The 24362-nt window shown below is 42.1% G+C and overlaps 7 non-coding genes across 7 annotated transcripts; 1 reads left to right on the top strand and 6 right to left on the bottom strand.

The window, feature by feature from the left end:
• Window positions 1-1889: 1889 nt before the first annotated feature.
• trnam-cau (transfer RNA methionine (anticodon CAU)) lies at window positions 1890-1962 on the bottom strand. Its single transcript has one exon. It is a non-coding gene; the product is annotated as a tRNA-Met (tRNA).
• A 2461-nt stretch (window positions 1963-4423) lies between these two features.
• Window positions 4424-4496, bottom strand: trnam-cau (transfer RNA methionine (anticodon CAU)). The gene has a single exon. It is a non-coding gene; the product is annotated as a tRNA-Met (tRNA).
• Window positions 4497-10374: 5878 nt separating this feature from the next.
• Window positions 10375-10447, bottom strand: trnam-cau (transfer RNA methionine (anticodon CAU)). The gene has a single exon. It is a non-coding gene; the product is annotated as a tRNA-Met (tRNA).
• A 2462-nt stretch (window positions 10448-12909) lies between these two features.
• On the bottom strand, window positions 12910-12982 carry trnam-cau (transfer RNA methionine (anticodon CAU)). Its single transcript has one exon. It is a non-coding gene; the product is annotated as a tRNA-Met (tRNA).
• A 2454-nt stretch (window positions 12983-15436) lies between these two features.
• Window positions 15437-15509, bottom strand: trnam-cau (transfer RNA methionine (anticodon CAU)). The gene has a single exon. It is a non-coding gene; the product is annotated as a tRNA-Met (tRNA).
• A 2462-nt stretch (window positions 15510-17971) lies between these two features.
• On the bottom strand, window positions 17972-18044 carry trnam-cau (transfer RNA methionine (anticodon CAU)). Its single transcript has one exon. It is a non-coding gene; the product is annotated as a tRNA-Met (tRNA).
• A 4979-nt stretch (window positions 18045-23023) lies between these two features.
• trnag-ccc (transfer RNA glycine (anticodon CCC)) lies at window positions 23024-23094 on the top strand. Its single transcript has one exon. It is a non-coding gene; the product is annotated as a tRNA-Gly (tRNA).
• The last annotated feature ends 1268 nt before the right edge of the window (window positions 23095-24362 follow it).

The following is a 24362-nucleotide window of genomic DNA, read 5'->3' as shown; positions in this document are numbered from 1 at the left end:
GGCTCCATGTGACTGAGGACAAATGGATTTAGTATCAAAGGCAATAAACCTCATGACTCAAGGAAAACCAAAGGATGCATTGGAAAGATACTATTACAAAGGTCACTCACTCACGCCTACAGGACATTCTGTACATTCACATTTAGGGACACACACTTATCGCTCTCCCCGACAGCAGGGACACCCTTACACTCGCCATACACACATATACACCCCACGGGGAAGGGTTGGGATGAAGGAGCTGAAAACGCAGCGTCAAATCTTCCTAACCCCTTGCTTGTAACTGATAAACATAACTTTTCTTTGGCTTCTTTCCGCTTTGCTCTATTGCCAAACAGCAGGGAATTAAGACTCTGTATAGGAAGTTGAAGAAAGTGTGTTGTGATAATTATATAATGTTTTATATTAATACTAGCATTAGAAGTAGTTTTGTATACAGATTGAGCAGATTCGATTTAGCAGGACAAGTAAAGGGTCAACAAGGTCGATTTGTTAGAAACTCCTGTCAGTAATGAAAGATTACACAGTGCCGAAATAGCCTACAGCTGTCTGCTGAGAATTTGTTTATGACTTAATCGTTTCTCCAGATAGGCAGGAATTGTTTTTGTTAAAGAACGATTGACACTAGGTAAATGACGACCGTGGGATCGCATCTTCCTAGTGCACATCAAAGATGGACATCTGCATTGGATCCATCACCTCTACACGGGAGGACAGATCGTAAAACGGACCCGGACCTGTATCTTCTGATTGGATGAACGGCCATAAGATGTTACGTCATTTTTCCTATAAAGTTGTACTCATGTTTGTAAACATTAAGTCTCACTGAAGGAATTATTTCTGACATGGAGCTTCCGAGCCGGCTCCATTAAAGTTCTATTTGCTTTATCTCCGCGACTTCTCCACTAATTTCCCACGTGGTTCTACAACTCAGACTTAGTAACGCGTTAGCCACAACCCTGGAAAAGAGTTGCACTGTCGTTTCTTGAATCTCAGAGCATTCTAAATCTATTTCGGAGGCGTTCCCCAAAGGCACAATATGTGGATGATATGGGCAAAAAGAAGGAGAAAAAGCTACTGTGCGCTAGATGACATGTAAAGCAAGGAACACATTCGTTACTGTCCCAGCAATCTCCGAGAAACACCGTGTGTACGCATCCACTGTGATATGTGATTGAAACAACGAGATTGCAAGCGCCCATGTGCATCATTTTTACTTCTCGGGTTCAAGTCACAGACAGACTGTGGTCAAAAAGTAGGGAGTTATCAGGGCCAGGTGCCAGGGGTGATACATGTAAGGTACACGCAATAACGCCGAGCTATAGCCTCCACTATGCTGAGTGTTGCTTTGTGGGTACAGCGACTAAATTAAGACATGTTGAAGTCAATCAATCAATGAATAAATACATGTCCATTGATTTATGTATTGATGTATTTCTTTCAACATTGAATTCTTTGTGTAATGTCGTTTTCAACACAGTCCTCAACTCTTGTTGTCCTTGTCGCCAGCACGGGTAAGTGTGTGCTCCTGAGTGGTAAAAGGACCCATGTCAGAGGTGGGATTCAAAGCCAAGCATCTACAGGAGACGATGACCTGCACGCAGCACCTTACAGCACTCGGCCATCCTGACTTGTGTTCCACTGATCAAATTGAGTCCTTGCAGACGTCATGGAAAACAATGAACTTTTCAATGACTGTGTTCTGCCAGGGCTTCCTTCACTTTGACTTTTGGGATCACGACGTCATCTCACCAATGGCCGAAATAGCTCAGTTGGGGGAGCGATAGACTGAACATCTAAAGGTCCCTTGTTCCATCCCAGGATTTGGCATTTTGCAATGAATTTCTGGAGATCAGTGTGGTAGAACTCAAAGATAAAGGAAGAGTGCTTGCCCCGTGTGAGGGTCGAACTCACCACCTTCAGATTATGAGACTGACGCGCTACCTACTGCGCCAACGAGGCACGGCATGGCCAGCTCCCTCTACTCCAACTGACCTCTTAGCATGACAACCACTCCGATGAACATTCGTGAACACATATTTTCCCCGAATGACAACCATGCGCCTGTGATGTAGTGATTAGCTAGGTACGTATTAAGCAGTTCGACTGCAGATTATTACAGATAATTATTAAAAGACCATTGTGCCCCAGGGGACGCGTTTTATATGTCTTGTGCATTTGCTTCGGTGACAGAATCTAGAGCTTCCCCGCAGCGCCAGTGGTGTAGTGGTATCATACAAGGTTCCTGTTCTTGTGAGTTGCGTTCGATTTCTGGCTAGCGTATGCCAACCAGCCTACTGTCTTACTTGCTTTGATTGCCCTTGTCATTTCATTTTTTTCTTCATTCCAGAATACAGCGGCTAGACTTTTCCTCGGCAATTCATTGGACCATTTCTTTCTTTTGAGGTTATTCAATTTCAAGAACACAAAGACCATACTTTCTGGGAGTTATATTTCAGAAATAAAACGAGACACTCTCAAACTTTGTATCTCCTTCAACAACAAACAAACAAGCCAAAAGAGAAGGAAAAGAGCAGTGTTGGGGTCGTTACTCACAAAAAGTAATGTCTTACATTGTACTCGTTACTCATATCAAAAGTAACTAAACACTTTACTTATTACTTCCTGGAGAATGTAATTAGTTACTTTACTTTTACATTACTCTGCATTACACCCCAAACGTTGCGGGACCTCAATAAACAATTTCAAAGCTACACCAACACAAGCAGTTGATAATGACAGAGACATACTGTTATCTTTTGTTGTTTTAATAAAGCGCCACAGGAAAACCAGGCCAGTGTCGGAAGTCCACCCCCTGTTGTGGGAGGAGCGGAGCGATTGTGGGTTTGGTTTTGTGTTTCGTTTTAAAAATGAAGACAGAAAGCAACACTACGAGCGATAGAGCCTGGTGTGGAAAGGACTTTTGTGGCTGTTTTATTCTTTGTGCTTTAGATGATTGGAGACAGCATAATAAATACACGTTTCTGTTAAGAGATATTAGCAGCAGCTAAACGTGTATAGACAACATTATACTCAGACAAGCATTACGTTACCATAAGAAAACGTGCAACACTAAAATACATCTTTGCTATTTATTTTTATTATTGTTATTATGTAATCATCATCAAGATATGTGCTAGTAGATCTGCATCTTACATGTCTCAACTTGACTCCTTTAACTTATTACTCTTACTACAGATTTGTAACTGCAAACGACAGTTTTTCTAATATTTTTAATGTACGACATAGACGTCCTTATCGTCCTTATTAAGACCATATCGTTACAATGTGTAATGCAGTAACGAGAACAAAAAAAAGGAATCAGTAACTGTAATACTATTACTCCTTTTGGAACCATACCACGTTACGTTACTCGTTACTACCAAAAGTAATAACATTACTGTAATGCGTTACTTAGTAACGCGTTACCCACAACCCTGGAAAAGAGTTGCACTGTCGTTTCTTGAATCTCAGAGCATTCTAAATCTGTTTCAGAGGCGTTCCCCAAAGGCACAATATGTGGATGATATGGGCAAAAAGAAGGAGAAAAAGCTACTATGCGCAAGATGACATGTAAAGCAAGGAACACATTCGTTACTGTCCCAGCAATCTCCGAGAAACACCGTGTGTACGCATCCACTGTGATATGTGATTGAAACAACGAGATTGCAAGCGCCCATGTGCATCATTTTTACTTCTCGGGTTCAAGTCACAGACAGACTGTGGTCAAAAAGTAGGGAGTTATCAGGGCCGGTTGCCAGGGGTGATACATGTAAGGTACACGCAATAACGCCGAGCTATAGCCTCCACTATGCTGAGTGTTGCTTTGTGGGTACAGCGACTAAATTAAGACATGTTGAAGTCAATCAATCAATGAATAAATACATGTCCATTGATTTATGTATTGATGTATTTCTTTCAACATTGAATTCTTTGTGTAATGTCGTTTTCAACACAGTCCTCAACTCTTGTTGTCCTTGTCGCCAGCACGGGTAAGTGTGTGCTCCTGAGTGGTAAAAGGACCCTTGTCAGAGGTGGGATTCAAAGCAAAGCCTCTACAGGAGATGATGACCTGAACGCAGCACCTTACACCACTCGGCCATCCTGACTTGTGCTGCAGTGATCAAATTGAGTCGTTGCCGACGTCATGGAAAACAATGAACTTTTCAATGACTGTGTTCTGCCAGGGCTTCCTTCACTTTGACTTTTGGGATCACGACGTCATCTCACCAATGGCCGAAATAGCTCAGTTGGGGGAGCGATAGACTGAACATCTAAAGGTCCCTTGTTCCATCCCAGGATTTGGCATTTTGCCAAGAATTTCTTCAGACAGCGCAAGCAACCACTTTATTGCACAGGTGTGCGCCTTTTTTCTGCAGCTGGAGATCAGTGTGGTAGAACTCAAAGATAAAGGAAGAGTGCTTGCCCCGTGTGAGGGTCGAACTCACCACCTTCAGATTATGAGACTGACGCGCTACCTACTGCGCCAACGAGGCACGGCATGGCCAGCTACCTCTACTCCAACTGACCTCTTAGCATGACAACCACTCCGATGAACATTCGTGAACACATATTTTGCCTGAATGACAACCATGCGCCTGTGATGTAGTGATTAGCTAGGTACGTATTAAGCAGTTTGACTGCAGATTATTACAGATAATTATTAAAAGACCATTGTGCCCCAGGGGACGCGTTTTATATGTCTTGTGCATTTGCTTTGGTGACAGAATCTAGAGCTTCCCCGCAGCGCCAGTGGTATCATACAAGGTTCCTGTTCTTGTGAGTTGCGTTCGATTTCTGGCTAGCGTATGCCACACAGCCTACTGTCTTACTTGCTTTGATTGCCCTTGTCATTTCATTTTTTTCTTCATTCCAGAATACAGCGGCTAGACTTTTCCTCGGCAATTCATTGGACCATTTCTTTCTTTTGAGGTTATTCAATTTCAAGAACACAAAGACCATACTTTCTGGGAGTTATATTTCAGAAATAAAACGAGACACTCTCAAACTTTGTATCTCCTTCAACAACAAACAAACAAGCCAAAAGAGAAGGAAAAGAGCAGTGTTGGGGTCGTTACTCACAAAAAGTAATGTCTTACATTGTACTTGTTACTCATATCAAAAGTAACTAAACACTTTACTTATTACTTCCTGGAGAATGTAATTAGTTACTTTACTTTTACATTACTCTGCATTACACCCCAAACGTTGCGGGACCTCAATAAACAATTTCAAAGCTACACCAACACAAGCACTTGATAATGACAGAGACATACTGTTATCTTTTGTTGTTTTAATAAAGCGCCACAGGAAAACCAGGCCAGTGTCGGAAGTCCACCCCCTGTTGTGGGAGCAGCGGAGCGATTGTGGGTTTGGTTTTGTGTTTCGTTTTAAAAATGAAGACAGAAAGTAACACTACGAGCGATAGAGCCTGGTGTGGAAAGGACTTTTGTGGCTGTTTTATTCTTTGTGCTTTAGATGATTGGAGACAGCATAATAAATACACGTTTCTGTTAAGAGATATTACGAATAGCTAAAAGGGTATAGACAACATTATATTCAGAAGTTACTGTAAGAAAACTTTCCATGTGCAACACTAAAATAAATATTTGCTATGTATTATTATTATTGTTATTATTGTAATTTTTATCAAGATATGTGCTAGTAGATTTGTATTTTAAATTGCTGAACTTGACTCCCTTAACGTATTACTCTTACTACAGATTTGTAACTGCAATCGACAATTTCTGTAATATTTTTAAATTACACCGTAGACGTGCTTAACCAGGGCGAGTTACAGCTGAAATAAAACACACACGTATCACGATGAATTGTACAGTAACAGCAGCTACAATAGAGTTGCACTCGTGGCGTTTATGGACTTATGGACGCATTTATGAAACCAGTCCTTAATGTTTCAGAGGAAAACCCAGATCTGCTTTATTTATGTATACATTCATTAAACTTGTAAATGGGCACACGTTAACGAAATCGTGTTCGCCTTCATACTGATTGTCTCTGCACCTGTGATGTAGTGATTGGCTAGGTACGTATTAAGCAGATCGACAACAGACTAATAAAAATAATCATTAAGACATCATCTTGCCACATGGGACGCTTTCTATGAATTTGCTTCAAGGACGCAAGCCAGAGCTTCCCCAGCAGCGCCAGTGGTGTAGTGGTATCATACAAGAGTCCCATTCTTGTGACTCTGGTTCGATTCCCGGCTGGCGCATCCGACACAGCCCGCTCTCTTTCTTGATTTGATTGTACTTGTCATTTCATTCTTTTCTTCATTCCAGAATGCAGCGGCAAGACTCTTCTTTAGCAATTGACTGAATTTTCATTTCTTTCTTTTGAGGTTATTATCAGCCCGCTCTCTTTCTTGATTTGATTGTAATCTGCGCAATAGGTAGTCACATTCTGCTGCAGCAGAGAAGGGGTAGTTATCCATCTCGTGTTATTTCACAGGAGTTCGTATGTGCCCGTTTCAAGTTGAGGAGCTTACGTGACAGTTCCTGTAACTATTCACTTCTTTACCTGGTGTCTATTGTGTAACGCGCAGCATCTTTTTATTTATTTATTTATTTATTTATTTATTTATTTATTTCCATTTTCCGATACTGTCTGGCTGAGCCCCCGTGTCCTAGTGGATCAGACACTGGGTTCCTAAGCCAGGGAGTGTGGCTTTGAGTCCCAGCTGCTCAGAAGCACTGTCATTTTTAAGCTCGGATCTGAGCTCAGACTGAGCCCCGATCCGCTTAGTTCAAAACAATTGACATGATGCTTCCCACAGCACATACAGGGTGAAATGTGAAGGCACTGAAACCTGGAAAGCTGCTCCAGCGCATGGAGAAGCTCGGTGTGCAGTCTTGAACAGGAAAGTGGAAATAACGCAGGGCTTTGCAAACTTGTATTGCTTGCAATATGCAATATAGGAGTGGCTGTGACGTTAACAGGTGGATGAGTGCCCAAGGAGCAGAGTGGCGCAGCGGAAGCGTGCTGGGCCCATAACCCAGAGGTCGATGGATTAAAACCATCCTCTTCTATGTTTCAACTTTGGTTTTGTTTCATTTCGGAAAGGTCTGAATAAAGTGCAATCTGGAAAGATGCTAATGGACATTTTCCTTCCGCACTCAGGAACAGGAAACTGCAGATATCGCAGGGCTTCCCAAATGTTCACCGATTGCAATTTGGAAAACAAATTGCCTGCCACTTTGCAATCCTGGAATCATGTTCTACCACAGTGAGATATTGTGGGGAAGCAGTTTCTAAGCGTTGGTGGTATAGTGGTTAGCATAGCTGCCTTCCAAGCAGTTGACACGGGTTTGATTACCGGCCAACGCAATATACACTCCCCTCTCTGTCTGTTCTCAGCTGCCTTGTGTGCTCTTTCATGCTGCTTCAGACACTTTTAAGAACATAAGGGAGTTAACAAACGAGAGGGGACCATTCGACCCATCTTGCTCGTTTGGTGTTCATTAATATCGAAGTGATCCAAGGATCCATTCCAGACCATTTTTAAATGTTCCCAAACTTTCAGCTTCAACCACATCGCTGGGTAGTTTATTCCAGATTGTGACTACTCTCTGTGTAAAGAAGTGTCTCCTGTTTTCCGTTTTGAATGCCTTGAAGCCCAATTTCCATTTCTGTCCCCGGGTAGTCTCCTCTGTACCAGGGTGAAAAGGTTCAGTTCTCTCAGTCTCTCCGAGTAGGACTTTCCCTTGAAGACCTGGAATAAGTCTGGTTGCTCTCCTCTGAACTGCCTCTAAGGCAGCAATATCCTTTTTGAAGTGTGGTGCCCAGAACTGTACACAGTATTCCAGATGAGGTCTAACTAGCGCATTGTACAGTCTTAACATGACTGCCCTTGTTTTAAATTCTACACTTTTGACAATATACCCTAGCATTCTGTTTGCCTTCTTTATTGCTTCCCCACATTGCTTGGATGGAGAAAGTGAGGAGTCCACATAGACTCCTAGGTCTTTCTCATGCGTTACTTCATGTAGATTTGTACCTCCCATAGTGTAATTATAGTGGACATTTTTGTTACCTGCATGTATTACCTTGCACTTGTCCACATTGAATTGCATTTGCCAGGTGTCAGCCCACAACTGAATATTATCTAAGTTCCTCTGAATAGCCTGTGCTGCCAAGATTGTATCTGCTGAGCCACCTATTTTCTTGAAGTACTGTTGGAAATATCCCATCTGGCCCAGGTGATTTGTTTGTTTTTAATTCTGCTAGTCCCTTTAGTACCTCCTCCTCATTTATCCTGATCTCTCTTAGGGATTGACTGGACTGATTGTCAACCTGTGGCATGTCATCTGTTTTTTCTTTTGTAAAAACCTCTGTGAAATACTCATTTAGAATATGTGCCACATCTTGTTCGTTTTCCAAGATACCTCCGTTTTTGCCCTTTATCTGTTTCACCTCCTCCTTTATTAACCGCTTGCTGTTGTGATATTGAAAAAAGCTCTTTGCATTGGTTTGAGCTCCAAGAGCTATTTTTCTTTCTAATTCCCTCTTTGCTTTCCTGATCCCTTTCTTAAGATCTCTTTGCAGCTCAACATATTCTATGTATTTTGTTTCGTCACCATCCCTTTTGTATGTGCTATACAACATTGTCTTCCTCTTTATATTTTTTGCATACCTCTATTAAACCATTTTGGCCAATGTTTTTTGTTCCTCAATTTGCTAAGTTTTGGTACAAATTGTTCCTGAGCCTCGTGTAGTATATTCTTAAAATATACCCATGCATTTTCAACTAACTCTCTGAAGACTCTATTTGGAAGTTGAAGAAAGTGTTTTGTGATTATTATATAATGTTTTATATTAATACTAGCATTAGAAGTAGTTTTGTATACAGACTGAGCACATTCGATTTAGCAGGACAAGTAAAGGGTCAACAAGGTCGATTTGTTAGAAACTCCTGTCAGTAATGAAAGATTACACAGTGCCGAAATAGCCTAGAGCTGTCTCCTGAGAATTTGTTTATGACTTAATCGTTTCTCCAGATAGGCAGGAATTGTTTCTGTTAAAGAACGATTGACACTAGGTAAATGACGACCGTGGGATCGCATCTTCCTAGTGCACATCAAAGACGGACATCTGCTTTGGATCCATCACCTCTTCACGGGAGGACAGATCGTAAAACGGACCCGGACCTGTATCTTCTGATTGGATGAACGGCCATAAGATGTTACGTCATTTTTCCTATAAAGTTGTACTCATGTTTGTAAACATTAAGTCTCACTGAAGGAATTATTTCTGACGTGGAGCTTCCGAGCCGGCTCCATTAAAGTTCTATTTGCTTTATCTCCGCGACTTCTCCACTAATTTCCCACGTGGTTCTACAACTCAGACTTAGTAACGCGTTACCCACAACCCTGGAAAGAGTTGCACTGTCGTTTCTTGAATCTCAGGGCATTCTAAATCTGTTTCGGAGGCGTTTCCCAAAGGCACAATATGTGGATGATATGGGCAAAAAGAAGGAGAAAAAGCTACTGTGCGCTAGATGACATGTAAAGCAAGGAACACATTCGTTAATGTCCCAGCAATCTCCGAGAAACACCGTGTGTACGCATCCACTGTGATATGTGATTGAAACAACGAGATTGCAAGCGCCCATGTGCATCATTTTTACTTCTCGGGTTCAAGTCACAGACAGACTGTGGTCAAAAAGTAGGGAGTTATCAGGGCCAGGTGCCAGGGGTGATACATGTAAGGTACACGCAATAACGCCGAGCTATAGCCTCCACTATGCTGAGTGTTGCTTTGTGGGTACAGCGACTAAATTAAGACATGTTGAAGTCAATCAATCAATGAATAAATACATGTCCATTGATTTATGTATTGATGTATTTCTTTCAACATTGAATTCTTTGTGTAATGTCGTTTTCAACACAGTCCTCAACTCTTGTTGTCCTTGTCGCCAGCACGGGTAAGTGTGTGCTCCTGAGTGGTAAAAGGACCCTTGTCAGAGGTGGGATTCAAAGCCAAGCATCTACAGGAGACGATGACCTGCACGCAGCACCTTACACCACTCGGCCATCCTGACTTGTGCTGCAGTGATCAAATTGAGTCGTTGCCGACGTCATGGAAAACAATGAACTTTTCAATGACTGTGTTCTGCCAGGGCTTCCTTCACTTTGACTTTTGGGATCACGACGTCATCTCACCAATGGCCGAAATAGCTCAGTTGGGGGAGCGATAGACTGAACATCTAAAGGTCCCTTGTTCCATCCCAGGATTTGGCATTTTGCCATGAATTTCTTCAGACAGCGCAAGCAACCACTTTATTGCACAGGTGTGCGCCTTTTTTCTGCAGCTGGAGATTAGTGTGGTAGAACTCAAAGATAAAGGAAGAGTGCTTGCCCCGTGTGAGGGTCGAACTCACCACCTTCAGATTATGAGACTGACGCGCTACCTACTGCGCCAACGAGGCACGGCATGGCCAGCTCCCTCTACTCCAACTGACCTCTTAGCATGACAACCACTCCGATGAACATTCGTGAACACATATTTTCCCCGAATGACAACCATGCGCCTGTGATGTAGTGATTAGCTAGGTACGTATTAAGCAGTTCGACTGCAGATTATTACAGATAATTATTAAAAGACCATTGTGCCCCAGGGGACGCGTTTTATATGTCTTGTGCATTTGCTTCGGTGACAGAATCTAGAGCTTCCCCGCAGCGCCAGTGGTGTAGTGGTATCATACAAGGTTCCTGTTCTTGTGAGTTGCGTTCGATTTCTGGCTAGCGTATGCCACACAGCCTACTGTCTTACTTGCTTTGATTGCCCTTGTCATTTCATTTTTTTCTTCATTCCAGAATACAGCGGCTAGACTTTTCCTTGGCAATTCATTGGACCATTTCTTTCTTTTGAGGTTATTCAATTTCAAGAACACAAAGACCATACTTTCTGGGAGTTATATTTCAGAAATAAAACGAGACACTCTCAAACTTTGTATCTCCTTCAACAACAAACAAACAAACCAAAAGAGAAGGAAAAGAGCAGTGTTGGGGTCGTTTCTCACAAAAAGTAATGTCTTACATTGTACTCGTTACTCATATCAAAAGTAACTAAACACTTTACTTATTACTTCCTGGAGAATGTAATTAGTTACTTTACTTTTACATTACTCTGCATTACACCCCAAACGTTGCGGGACCTCAATAAACAATTTCAAAGCTACACCAACACAAGCAGTTGATAATGACAGAGACATACTGTTATCTTTTGTTGTTTTAATAAAGCGCCACAGGAAAACCAGGCCAGTGTCGGAAGCCCACCCCCTGTTGTGGGAGGAGCGGAGCGATTGTGGGTTTGGTTTTGTGTTTCATTTTAAAAATGAAGACAGAAAGCAACACTACGAGCGATAGAGCCTGGTGTGGAAAGGACTTTTGTGGCTGTTTTATTCTTTGTGCTTTAGATGATTGGAGACAGCATAATAAATACACGTTTCTGTTAAGAGATATTAGCAGTAGCTAAATGTGTATAGACAACATTATACTCAGACAAGCATTACGTTACCATAAGAAAACGTGCAACACTAAAATACATCTTTGCTATTTATTTTTATTATTGTTATTATTGTAATCATCATCAAGATATGTGCTAGTAGATCTGCATCTTAAATGTCTCAACTTGACTCCTTTAACTTATTACTCTTACTACAGATTTGTAACTGCAAACGACAGTTTTTCTAATATTTTTAATGTACGACATAGACGTCCTTATCGTCCTTATTAAGACCATATCGTTACAATGTGTAATGCAGTAACGAGAACAAAAAAAAGGAATCAGTAACTGTAATATTATTACTCCTTTTGGAACCATACCATGTTATGTTACTCGTTACTACCAAAAGTAATAACATTACTGTAATGCGTTACTTAGTAACGCGTTACCCACAACCCTGGAAAAGAGTTGCACTGTCGTTTCTTGAATCTCAGGGCATTCTAAATCTGTTTCGGAGGCGTTCCCCAAAGGCACAATATGTGGATGATATGGGCAAAAAGAAGGAGAAAAAGCTACTGTGCGCTAGATGACATGTAAAGCAAGGAACACATTCGTTACTGTCCCAGCAATCTCCGAGAAACACCGTGTGTACGCATCCACTGTGATATGTGATTGAAACAACGAGATTGCAAGCGCCCATGTGCATCATTTTTACTTCTCGGGTTCAAGTCACAGACAGACTGTGGTCAAAAAGTAGGGAGTTATCAGGGCCAGGTGCCAGGGGTGATACATGTAAGGTACACGCAATAACGCCGAGCTATAGCCTCCACTATGCTGAGTGTTGCTTTGTGGGTACAGCGACTAAATTAAGACATGTTGAAGTCAATCAATCAATGAATAAATACATGTCCATTGATTTATGTATTGATGTATTTCTTTCAACATTGAATTCTTTGTGTAATGTCGTTTTCAACACAGTCCTCAACTCTTGTTGTCCTTGTCGCCAGCACGGGTAAGTGTGTGCTCCTGAGTGGTAAAAGGACCCTTGTCAGAGGTGGGATTCAAAGCCAAGCCTCTACAGGAGACGATGACCTGCACGCAGCACCTTACACCACTCGGCCATCCTGACTTGTGTTGCGGTGATCAAATTGAGTCGTTGCCGACGTCATGGAAAACAATGAACTTTTCAATGACTGTGTTCTGCCAGGGCTTCCTTCACTTTGACTTTTGGGATCACGACGTCATCTCACCAATGGCCGAAATAGCTCAGTTGGGGGAGCGATAGACTGAACATCTAAAGGTCCCTTGTTCCATCCCAGGATTTGGCATTTTGCCATGAATTTCTTCAGACAGCGCAAGCAACCACTTTATTGCACAGGTGTGCGCCTTTTTTCTGCAGCTGGAGATCAGTGTGGTAGAACTCAAAGATAAAGGAAGAGTGCTTGCCCCATGTGAGGGTCAAACTCACCACCTTCAGATTATGAGACTGACGCGCTACCTACTGCGCCAACAAGGCACGCATTGGCCAGCTCCCTCTACTCCAACTGACCTCTTAGCATGACAACCACTCCGATGAACATTCGTGAACACATATTTTCCCCGAATGACAACCATGCGCCTGTGATGTAGTGATTAGCTAGGTATGTATTAAGCAGTTCGACTGCAGATTATTACAGATAATTATTAAAAGACCATTGTGCCCCAGGCGACGCGTTTTATATGTCTTGTGCATTTGCTTCGGTGACAGAATCTAGAGCTTCCCCGCAGCGCCAGTGGTGTAGTGGTATCATACAAGGTTCCTGTTCTTGTGAGTTGCGTTCGATTTCTGGCTAGCGTATGCCTACTGTCTTACTTGCTTTGATTGCCCTTGTCATTTCATTTTTTTCTTCATTCCAGAATACAGCGGCTAGACTTTTCTTCGGCAATTCATTGGACCATTTCTTTCTTTTGAGGTTATTCAATTTCAAGAACACAAAGACCATACTTTCTGGGAGTTATATTTCAGAAATAAAACGAGACACTCTCAAACTTTGTATCTCCTTCAACAACAAACAAACAAGCCAAAAGAGAAGGAAAAGAGCAGTGTTTGGGGTCGTTACTCACAAAAAGTAATGTCTTACATTGTACTCGTTACTCAAATCAAAAGTAACTAAACACTTTACTTATTACTTCCTGGAGAATGTAATTAGTTACTTTACTTTTACATTACTCTGCATTACACCCCAAACGTTGCGGGACCTCAATAAACAATTTCAAAGCTACACCAACACAAGCAGTTGATAATGACAGAGACATACTGTTATCTTTTGTTGTTTTAATAAAGCGCCACAGGAAAACCAGGCCAGTGTCGGAAGTCCACCCCCTGTTGTGGGAGGAGCGGAGCGATTGTGGGTTTGGTTTTGTGTTTCGTTTTAAAAATGAAGACAGAAAGCAACACTACGAGCGATAGAGCCTGGTGTGGAAAGGACTTTTGTGGCTGTTTTATTCTTTGTGCTTTAGATGATTGGAGACAGCATAATAAATACACGTTTCTGTTAAGAGATATTAGCAGTAGCTAAACGTGTATAGACAACATTATACTCAGACAAGCATTACGTTACCATAAGAAAACGTGCAACACTAAAATACATCTTTGCTATTTATTTTTATTATTGTTATTATTGTAATCATCATCAAGATATGTGCTAGTAGATCTGCATCTTAAATGTCTCAACTTGACTCCTTTAACTTATTACTCTTACTACAGATTTGTAACTGCAAACGACAGTTTTTCTAATATTTTTAATGTACGACATAGACGTCCTTATCGTCCTTATTAAGACCATATCGTTACAATGTGTAATGCAGTAACGAGAACAAAAAAAAGGAATCAGTAACTGTAATATTATTACTCCTTTTGGAACCATACCACGTTACGTTACTCGTTACTACCAACAGTAATAACATTACTGTAATGCGTTACTTAGTAACGCGTTACCCACAACCCTGGAAAAGAGTTGCACTGTCGTTTCTTAAATCTCAAGCATTCTAAATCTGTTTCGGAGGCGTTCCCCAAAGGCACAATATGTGGATGATATGGGCAAAAAGAAGGAGAAAAAGCTACTGTGCGCTAGATGACATGTAAAGCAAGGAGCACATTCGTTACTGTCCCAGCAATCTCCGAGAAACACCGTGTGTACGCATCCACTGTGATATGTGATTGAAACTACGAGATTGCAAGCGCCCATGTGCATCATTTTTACTTCTCGGGTTGAAGTCACAGACAGACTGTGGTCAAAAAGTAGGGAGTTATCAGGGCCAGGTGCCAGGGGTGATACATGTAAGGTACACGCAATAACGCCGAGCTATAGCCTCCACTATGCTGAGTGTTGCTTTGTGGGTACAGCGACTAAATTAAGACATGTTGAAGTCAATCAATCAATGAATAAATACATGTCCATTGATTTATGTATTGATGTATTTCTTTCAACATTGAATTCTTTGTGTAATGTCGTTTTCAACACAGTCCTCAACTCTTGTTGTCCTTGTCGCCAGCACGGGTAAGTGTGTGCTCCTGAGTGGTAAAAGGACCCTTGTCAGAGGTGGGATTCAAAGCCAAGCCTCTACAGGAGACGATGACCTGCACGCAGCACCTTACACCACTCGGCCATCCTGACTTGTGTTCCACTGATCAAATTGAGTCGTTGCCGACGTCATGGAAAACAATGAACTTTTCAATGACTGTGTTCTGCCAGGGCTTCCTTCACTTTGACTTTTGGGATCACGACGTCATCTCACCAATGGCCGAAATAGCTCAGTTGGGGGAGCGATAGACTGAACATCTAAAGGTCCCTTGTTACATCCCAGGATTTGGCATTTTGCCATGAATTTCTTCAGACAGCGCAAGCAACCACTTTATTGCACAGGTGTGCGCCTTTTTTCTGCAGCTGGAGATCAGTGTGGTAGAACTCAAAGATAAAGGAAGAGTGCTTGCCCCGTGTGAGGGTCGAACTCACCACCTTCAGATTATGAGACTGACGCGCTAACTACTGCGCCAACGAGGCACGGCATGGCCAGCTCCCTCTACTCCAACTGACCTCTTAGCATGACAACCACTCCGATGAACATTCGTGAACACATATTTTCCCCGAATGACAACCATGCGCCTGTGATGTAGTGATTAGCTAGGTACGTATTAAGCAGTTCGACTGCAGATTATTACAGATAATTATTAAAAGACCATTGTGCCCCAGGGGACGCGTTTTATATGTCTTGTGCATTTGCTTCGGTGACAGAATCTAGAGCTTCCCCGCAGCGCCAGTGGTGTAGTGGTATCATACAAGGTTCCTGTTCTTGTGAGTTGCGTTCGATTTCTGGCTAGCGTATGCCACACAGCCTACTGTCTTACTTGCTTTGATTGCCCTTGTCATTTCATTTTTTTCTTCATTCCAGAATACAGCGGCTAGACTTTTCCTCGGCAATTCATTGGACCATTTCTTTCTTTTGAGGTTATTCAATTTCAAGAACACAAAGACCATACTTTCTGGGAGTTATATTTCAGAAATAAAACGAGACACTCTCAAACTTTGTATCTCCTTCAACAACAAACAAACAAGCCCAAAGAGAAGGAAAAGAGCAGTGTTGGGGTCGTTACTCACAAAAAGTAATGTCTTACATTGTACTCGTTACTCATATCAAAAGTAACTAAACACTTTACTTATTACTTCCTGGAGAATGTAATTAGTTACTTTACTTTTACATTACTCTGCATTACACCCCAAACGTTGCGGGACCTCAATAAACAATTTCAAAGCTACACCAACACAAGCAGTTGATAATGACAGAGACATACTGTTATCTTTTGTTGTTTTAATAAAGCACCACAGGAAAACCAGGCCAGTGTCGGAAGTCCACCCCCTGTTGTGGGAGGAGCGGAGCGATTGTGGGTTTGGTTCTGTGTTTCGTTTTAAAAATGAAGACAGAAAGCAACACTACGAGCGATAGAGCCTGGTGTGGAAAGGACTTTTGTGGCTGTTTTATTCTTTGTGCTTTAGATGATTGGAGACAGCATAATAAATACACGTTTCTGTTAAGAGATATTAGCAGTAGCTAAACGTGTATAGACAACATTATACTCAGACAAGCATTACGTTACCATAAGAAAACGTGCAACACTAAAATACATCTTTGCTATTTATTTTTATTATTGTTATTATTGTAATCATCATCAAGATATGTGCTAGTAGATTTGCATCTTAAATGTCTCAACTTGACTCCTTTAACTTATTACTCTTACTACAGATTTGTAACAGCAAACGACAGTTTTTCTAATATTTTTAATGTACGACATAGACGTCCTTATTGTCCTTATTAAGACCATATCGTTACAATGTGTAATGCAGTAACGAGAACAAAAAAAAGGAATCAGTAACTGTAATATTATTACTCCTTTTGGAACCATACTACGTTACGTTACTCGTTACTACCAAAAGTAATAACATTACTGTAATGCGTTACTTAGTAACGCGTTACCCACAACCCTGGAAAAGAGTTGCACTGTTGTTTCTTGAATCTCAGAGCATTCTAAATCTGTTTCGGAGGCGTTCCCCAAAGGCACAATATGTGGATGAAATGGTCAAAAAGAAGGAGAAAAAGCTACTGTGCGCTAGATGACATGTAAAGCAAGGAACACATTCGTTACTGTCCCAGCAATCCCCTAGAAACACCGTGTGTACGCATCCACTGTGATATGTGATTGAAACAACGAGATTGCAAGCGCCCATGTGTATCATTTTTACTTCTCGGGTTCAAGTCACAGACAGACTGTGGTCAAAAAGTAGGGAGTTATCAGGGCCAGGTGCCAGGGGTGATACATGTAAGGTACACGCAATAACGCCGAGCTATAGCCTCCACTATGCTGAGTGTTGCTTTGTGGGTACAGCGACTAAATTAAGACATGTTGAAGTCAATCAATCAATGAATAAATACATGTCCATTGATTTATGTATTGATGTATTTCTTTCAACATTGAATTCTTTGTGTAATGTCGTTTTCAACACAGTCCTCAACTCTTGTTGTCCTTGTCGCCAGCACGGGTAAGTGTGTGCTCCTGAGTGGTAAAAGGACCCTTGTCAGAGGTGGGATTCAAAGCCAAGCCTCTACAGGAGACGATGACCTGCACGCAGCACCTTACACCACTCGGCCATCCTGACTTGTGCTGCAGTGATCAAATTGAGTCGTTGCCGACGTCATGGAAAACAATGAACTTTTCAATGACTGTGTTCTGCCAGGGCTTCCTTCACTTTGACTTTTGGGATCACGACGTCATCTCACCAATGGCCGAAGTAGCTCAGTTGGGGGAGCGATAGACTGAACATCTAAAGGTCCCTTGTTCCATCCCAGGATTTGGCATTTTGCCATGAATTTCTTCAGACAGCGCAAGCAACCACTTTATTGCACAGGTGTGCGCCTTTTTTCTGCAGCTGGAGATCAGTGTGGTAGAACTCAAAGATAAAGGAAGAGTGCTTGCCCCGTGTGAGGGTCGAACTCACCACCTTCAGATTATGAGACTGACGCGCTACCTACTGCGCCAACGAGGCACGGCATGGCCAGCTACCTCTACTCCAACTGACCTCTTAGCATGACAACCACTCCGATGAACATTCGTGAACACATATTTTCCCCGAATGACAACCATGCGCCTGTGATGTAGTGATTAGCTAGGTACGTATTAAGCAGTTCGACTGCAGATTATTACAGATAATTATTAAAAGACCATTGTGCCCCAGAGGACGCGTTTTATATGTCTTGTGCATTTGCTTCGGTGACAGAATCTAGAGCTTCCCCGCAGCGCCAGTGGTGTAGTGGTATCATACAAGGTTCCTGTTCTTGTGAGTTGCGTTCGATTTCTGGCTAGCGTATGCCACACAGCCTACTGTCTTACTTGCTTTGATTGCCCTTGTCGTTTCATTTTTTTCTTCATTCCAGAATACAGCGGCTAGACTTTTCTTGTTCAAGTGTTGGTGGTATAGTGGTTAGCATAGCTGCCTTCCAAGCAGTTGACCCGGCCAGCGCAATATTCACTCCCCTCTCTGTCTGTTCTCAGCTGCTTAGTGTGCTCTTTCATGCTGCTTCAGACCCTTTTAAGAACATATGAAAGTTTACAAACGAGAGGGGACCATTCGACTCTTCATGCTCGTTTGGTGTTCAATAATATCGAAGTGATCCAAGGATCCTTTCCAGACCATTTTTAAATGTTCCCAAACTTTCAGCTTAAACAACATCGCTGGGTAGTTTATTCCAGATTGTGACTACTCTCTGTGTAAAGAAGTGTCTCCTGTTTTCCGTTTTGAATGCCTTGAAGCCCAATTTCCATTTGTGTCCCCGGGTGCGTGTGTCCCTGCTGATCTGGAAAAGCTCCTCTGGTTTGATGTGGTCGATGCCTTTCATGATTTTGAAGACTTGGATCAAGTCCCCACGTAGTCTCCTCTGTTCCAGGGTGAAAAGGTTCAGTTCCCTCAGTCTCTCCGAGTAGGACTTTCCCTTCAGACCTGGAATAAGTCTGGTTGCTCTCCTCTGAACTGCCTCTAAGGCAGCAATATCCTTCTTGAAGTGTGGTGCCCAGAACTGTACACAGTATTCCAGATGAGGTCTAACTAGCGCATTGTACAGTCTTAACATTACTGCCCTTGTTTTAAATTCTACACTTTTGACAATATACCCTAGCATTCTGTTTGCCTTTTTTATTGCTTCCCCACATTGCTTGGATGGAGAAAATGAGGAGTCCACATAGACTCCTAGGTCTTTCTCATGCGTTACTTCATCTAGATCTGTACCTCCCATAGTGTAATTATAGTGGACATTTTTGTTACCTGCATGTATTACCTTGCACTTGTCCACATTGAATTTCATTTGCCAGGTGTCAGCCCACAACTGAATATTATCTAAGTCCCTCTGAATAGCCTGTGCTGCCAAGATTGTATCTGCTGAGCCACCTATTTTAGTATCATCTGCAAATTTGACAAGTTTGCTAACTATCCCAGAGTCCAGATCATTAATATAGATTAGAAAAAGCAAAGGCCCTAGTACTGATCCCTGTGGAACTCCACTAACAACCTCATTCCAGTTAGAAGTGACTCCTCTAATCGACACCCTCTGTTTCCTAGACATCAACCAGTTCATAATCCATCTACTTACATTACCCTGAATGCCTACAGCTTCCAATTTGAGGATCAGTCTTTGGTGTGGAACCTTATCAAAAGCTTTTTGGAAATCTAAGTATATCATATCATATGCTTTCACGTGATCTACAGCTGCAGTTGCATGTTCTAAACATTCTAATAAATTAGTAAGACATGATCTGCCTCGTCTAAACCCATGTTGACTAGCTCCGAGAATATGGTTTTCATTGAGATGCGCCTCTATTTTCTGTCTAATCATTTTTTCCAACATTTTACAGGTGATGCAGGTCAGACTGATTGGTCTGCAATTTCCTGGCTCAGTTTTGCATTGGTTTGAGCTCCAAGAGCTATGTTTCTTTCTAATTCCCTCTTTGCTTTCCTGATCCCTTTCTAAAGATCTCTTTGCAGCTCAACATATTCTATGTATTTTGTTTCGTCACCATCCCTTTTGTATGCACTATACAACATTGTCTTTCTCTTTATATTTTTTGCATACCTCTATTAAACCATTTTGGCCAATGTTTTTTGTTCCTCAATTTGCTAAGTTTTGGTACAAATTGGACCTGAGCCTCGATTAGTATATTCTTAAAATATACCCATGCATTTTCAACTAACTCTGTATCCAGTGTGCTCCAGTCTACCTCTTCTAAGTGCAGTCTCATATCTTCAAGATTTGCTTTTCTAAAATTGTAGACCATTGTTTTAGACTTGGACCTTGTTTTTTGAAAGAATGCCTCAAAGATAACCATATTGTGATCACAATTTGCCATTGGTTCTCTAACTACTGTCCCCCTGACTCTATCTTGGTCATTTGAAAAGATCAAGTCAATACATGCGCTCTCTCTGGTTGGTTCCCTGACAAATTGAGTTAGAAAGCAGTCATTTACCATCTCAACCATTTCCATTTCTGCTTCTGTAGTCCCCACTGGGCTTTCCCAGTCTTAGTTTGGGAAATTGAAATCCCCCATTATAACAGCCACATCCTTGCTACATGCAGTCCTGATTACACTGTACAATGCAGCATCTTTCTGAAAATCTGAGTTTGGTGGCCTGTAACACACTCCTACCGCTAATCCTCCAGATCTCTTGTTCAAACGTTTCACCCACAAAGATTCTGTTCCATTACTGGGATCTAATACAAGTTCTTCTGCCTCAATGTCATTTTTCACATATAATGCTACCCCACCCCCTCTTCGATTTTGCCTGTCTCACCTAAACTGTGTGTATCCTTCCAACTTGTATTCATCCCCATCATTTTCTGTAAGCCATGTTTCTGTCACTCCTACAACATCATAGTCACACACCAGCACTGTGGCTTCCAAGTCTAACATCTTGTTCCTTATACTCCTGGCATTGAGGTACAAACATTTCAGGACTTTCCTACTGGCAGTTTGCCTTGGTTTCCTTTCCTTAGTGGAACATCTCCCATTGTCAAAGCTCCCTGCCCCCCTGGTTCCTAGTTTAAATGATTCTCAATTTCACTGCACATACGCTCTTCCAATGCATTAGCCCCCCTTCTGTTTAGATGTAGACCGTCCGGTTTGTACAGGTCCCATCTATCCCAGAAGAAAGACCAATGCTCCATAAACCTAAACCCCTCTTCCCTACACCAAGCTTTCAACCACGTGTTAAACTTTCTAATCTCTGCCTGTCTCCCTGACCATGACCAGTGGATTCCCCCCGGATTTGGCCAGTAGCCCGTCTACTAGTTTAGGGAGATCTGCAACCTGAGCACCAGGCAGGCAAGATACCAATGCGGGTCTCCATGTCACTAGAACACACTGTGTGATCTACACCTCTAAGAATTGAGTCTCCTACTATAACTACCTCCTTCGTCTGGGGGATTATTGGGCACCATGGTGCTCTGGTGCTCAACTGCCCCCCATCACCCTCTGAGCTGTCACTGTCCAACTCGGTGTCCAGCAGTTGGAACCTGTTGGGCAATTCAAGCTCTTGGGGTGTCTCTACGGGGTGTGCACGCCCTTTTCTGCGGTTACGACCTACTGTAACCCAGCAGTTCTCTACGCTGTCCTGCTCTAAGGTCTCAACTCTCCTAGGTTTTGGCGTGCACACCATCTCTCTCATGGGCTGATTGACCAATTCTTCTATATCCCTAATACAGCGCAGATCGACAAGCTGAGCCTCAAGATCAATTGATCTCTAGGATTTCAACCTGCCGACAACGTTCTCATATGAAGCCTTCTTGGATGAGTTCATCCAGGAAGGCAATCATTCTGCAAACCTGACACTGTAGTGGCCACATGCTTCTAAATGTTACTTTTTGTTTGTTTGTTTGTTTGTTTGTTTGTACTTCTCTTGGTTCCTGCTGCTAGTCAACTGCCTAACTTTTGTCAGCGAAAAACAGCACAGCTCTTTCTCAACAGCTGCTTTAAGTAGCTTTTGTCTACCTACCCCCAATTCACACCTAATTGGCCCCACCTGGCTCCTCCTACAACATAATTCCTGCTAGTCCTAGACAGAAACTCCCTTCTACAACCTGTTTACTTTCACCAACTCAGCAGCTGAACTGAATTGGCTTCAATTTAGGCAAACTACAGACAATGCTAATGTCAATTTAAGGCAAACTTAAAACAAAATGAGCAATGCTAAGACTATTCTGAAACTAGTCAAACAACAAAATGGCTACCTCTCACCTGTACTCTCCGGTCTCTCTCTGTGGCAACTTGTAAATACTTCTGCTTTAGATGATTGGAGACAGCTAAAAATATACAAGTTTCTGTTAAGAGATATTACGAATAGCTAAAAGGGTATAGACAACATTATATTCAGAAGTTACTGTAAGAAAACTTTCCATGTGCAACACTAAAATAAATATTTGCTATGTATTATTATTATTGTTATTATTGTAATCTTCATCAAGATATGTGCTAGTAGATTTGTATTTTAAATTGCTGAACTTGACTCCCTTAACATATTACTCTTACTACAGATTTGTAACTGCAAACGACAATTTCTGTAATATTTTTAAATTACACCGTAGACGTGCTTAACCAGGGCGAGTTACAGCTGAAATAAAACACACACGTATCACGATGAATCGTACAGTAACAGCAGCTACAATAGAGTTGCACGTTGCACTCGTGGCGTTTATGGACTTATGGACGCATTTATGAAACCAGTCCTTAATGTTTCAGAGGAAAACCCAGATCTGCTTTATTTATGTATACATTCATTGAACTTGTAAATGGGCACACGTTAACGAAATCGTGTTCGCCTTCATACTGATTGTCTCTGCACCTGTGATGTAGTGATTGGCTAGGTACGTATTAAGCAGATCGACAACAGACTAATAAGGATAATCATTAAGACATCATCTTGCCCCATGGGACGCTTTCTATGAATTTGCTTCAAGGACGCAAGCCAGAGCTTCCCCAGCAGCGCCAGTGGTGTAGTGGTATCATACAAGATTCCCATTCTTGTGACTCGGGTTCGATTCCCGGCTGGCGCATCCGACACAGCCCGCTCTCTTTCTTGCTTTGATTGTACTTGTCATTTCATTCTTTTCTTCATTCCAGAATGCAGCGGCAAGACTCTTCTTTAGCAATTGACTGGATCATTTCTTTCTTTTGAGGTTATTCAATTTCAAAAACACAGACAATATTTTCTGGGAGTTATATTTCAGAAATAAAACGAGACACATTGGTGACAAATGCCAGCCCTCTTTTCGAATCAATTGACGCAATAATCTGCGCAATAGGTAGTCACATTCTGCTGCAGCAGAGAAGGGGGAGTTATCCATCTCGTGTTATTTCACAGGAGTTCGTACATGCCCGTTTCAAGTTGAGGAGCTTACGTGACAGATCCTGTAACTATTCACTTCTTTACCTGGTGTCTATTGTGTAACGCGCAGCATCTTTTTATTTATTAATTAATTTATTTATTTCCATTTTCCGATACTGTCTGGCTGAGCCCCCGTGTCCTAGTGGATCAGACACTGGGTTCCTAAGCCAGGGAGTGTGGCTTTGAGTCCCAGCTGCTCAGAAGCACGGTCATTTTTAAGCTCGGATCTGAGCTCAGACTGAGCCCCGATCCGCTTAGTACAAAACAATTGACATGATGCTTCCCACAGCACATACAGGGTGAAATGTGAAGGCACTGAAACCTGGAAAGCTGCCCCAGCGCATGGAGAAGTTCGGTGTGCAGTCTTGAACAGGAAAGTGGAAATAACGCAGGGCTTTGCAAACTTGTATTGCTTGCAATATGCAATATAGGAGTGGCTGTGACGTTAACAGGTGGTTGAGTGCCCAAGGAGCAGAGTGGCACAGCGGAAGCGTGCTGGGCCAATAACCCAGAGGTCGATGGATTGAAACCATCCTCTGGTGTGTTTCAACTTTGGTTTTGTTTCATTTCGGAAAGGTCTGAATAAAGTGCAATCTGAAAAGATGCTAATGGACATTTTCCTTCCGCACTCAGGAACAGGAAACTGCAGATAACGCAGGGCTTCCCAAATGTTCACCGATTGCAATTTGGAAAACGAATTGCCTGCCACTTTGCAATCCTGGAATCATGTTCAACCACAGTGAGATATGGTGGTGAACTAGTTTCTAAGTGTTGGTGGTATAGTGGTTAGCATAGCTGCCTTCCAAGAAGTTGACCCGGGTTCGATTCTCGGCCAACACAAAATACACTCCCCTCTCTGTCTGCTCACAGCTGCCTAGTGTGCTCTTTCATGCTGCTTCAGACCCTTTTAAGAACATAAGAGAGTTTACAAATGAG

The sequence above is a fragment of the Amia ocellicauda genome, chromosome 14 (assembly GCF_036373705.1).
Source record: "Amia ocellicauda isolate fAmiCal2 chromosome 14, fAmiCal2.hap1, whole genome shotgun sequence".
NCBI lineage: Eukaryota > Metazoa > Chordata > Actinopteri > Amiiformes > Amiidae > Amia > Amia ocellicauda.
Note: the sequence above shows the minus strand (reverse complement) of the source record. Positions and strands in the feature narration are given on the sequence as shown.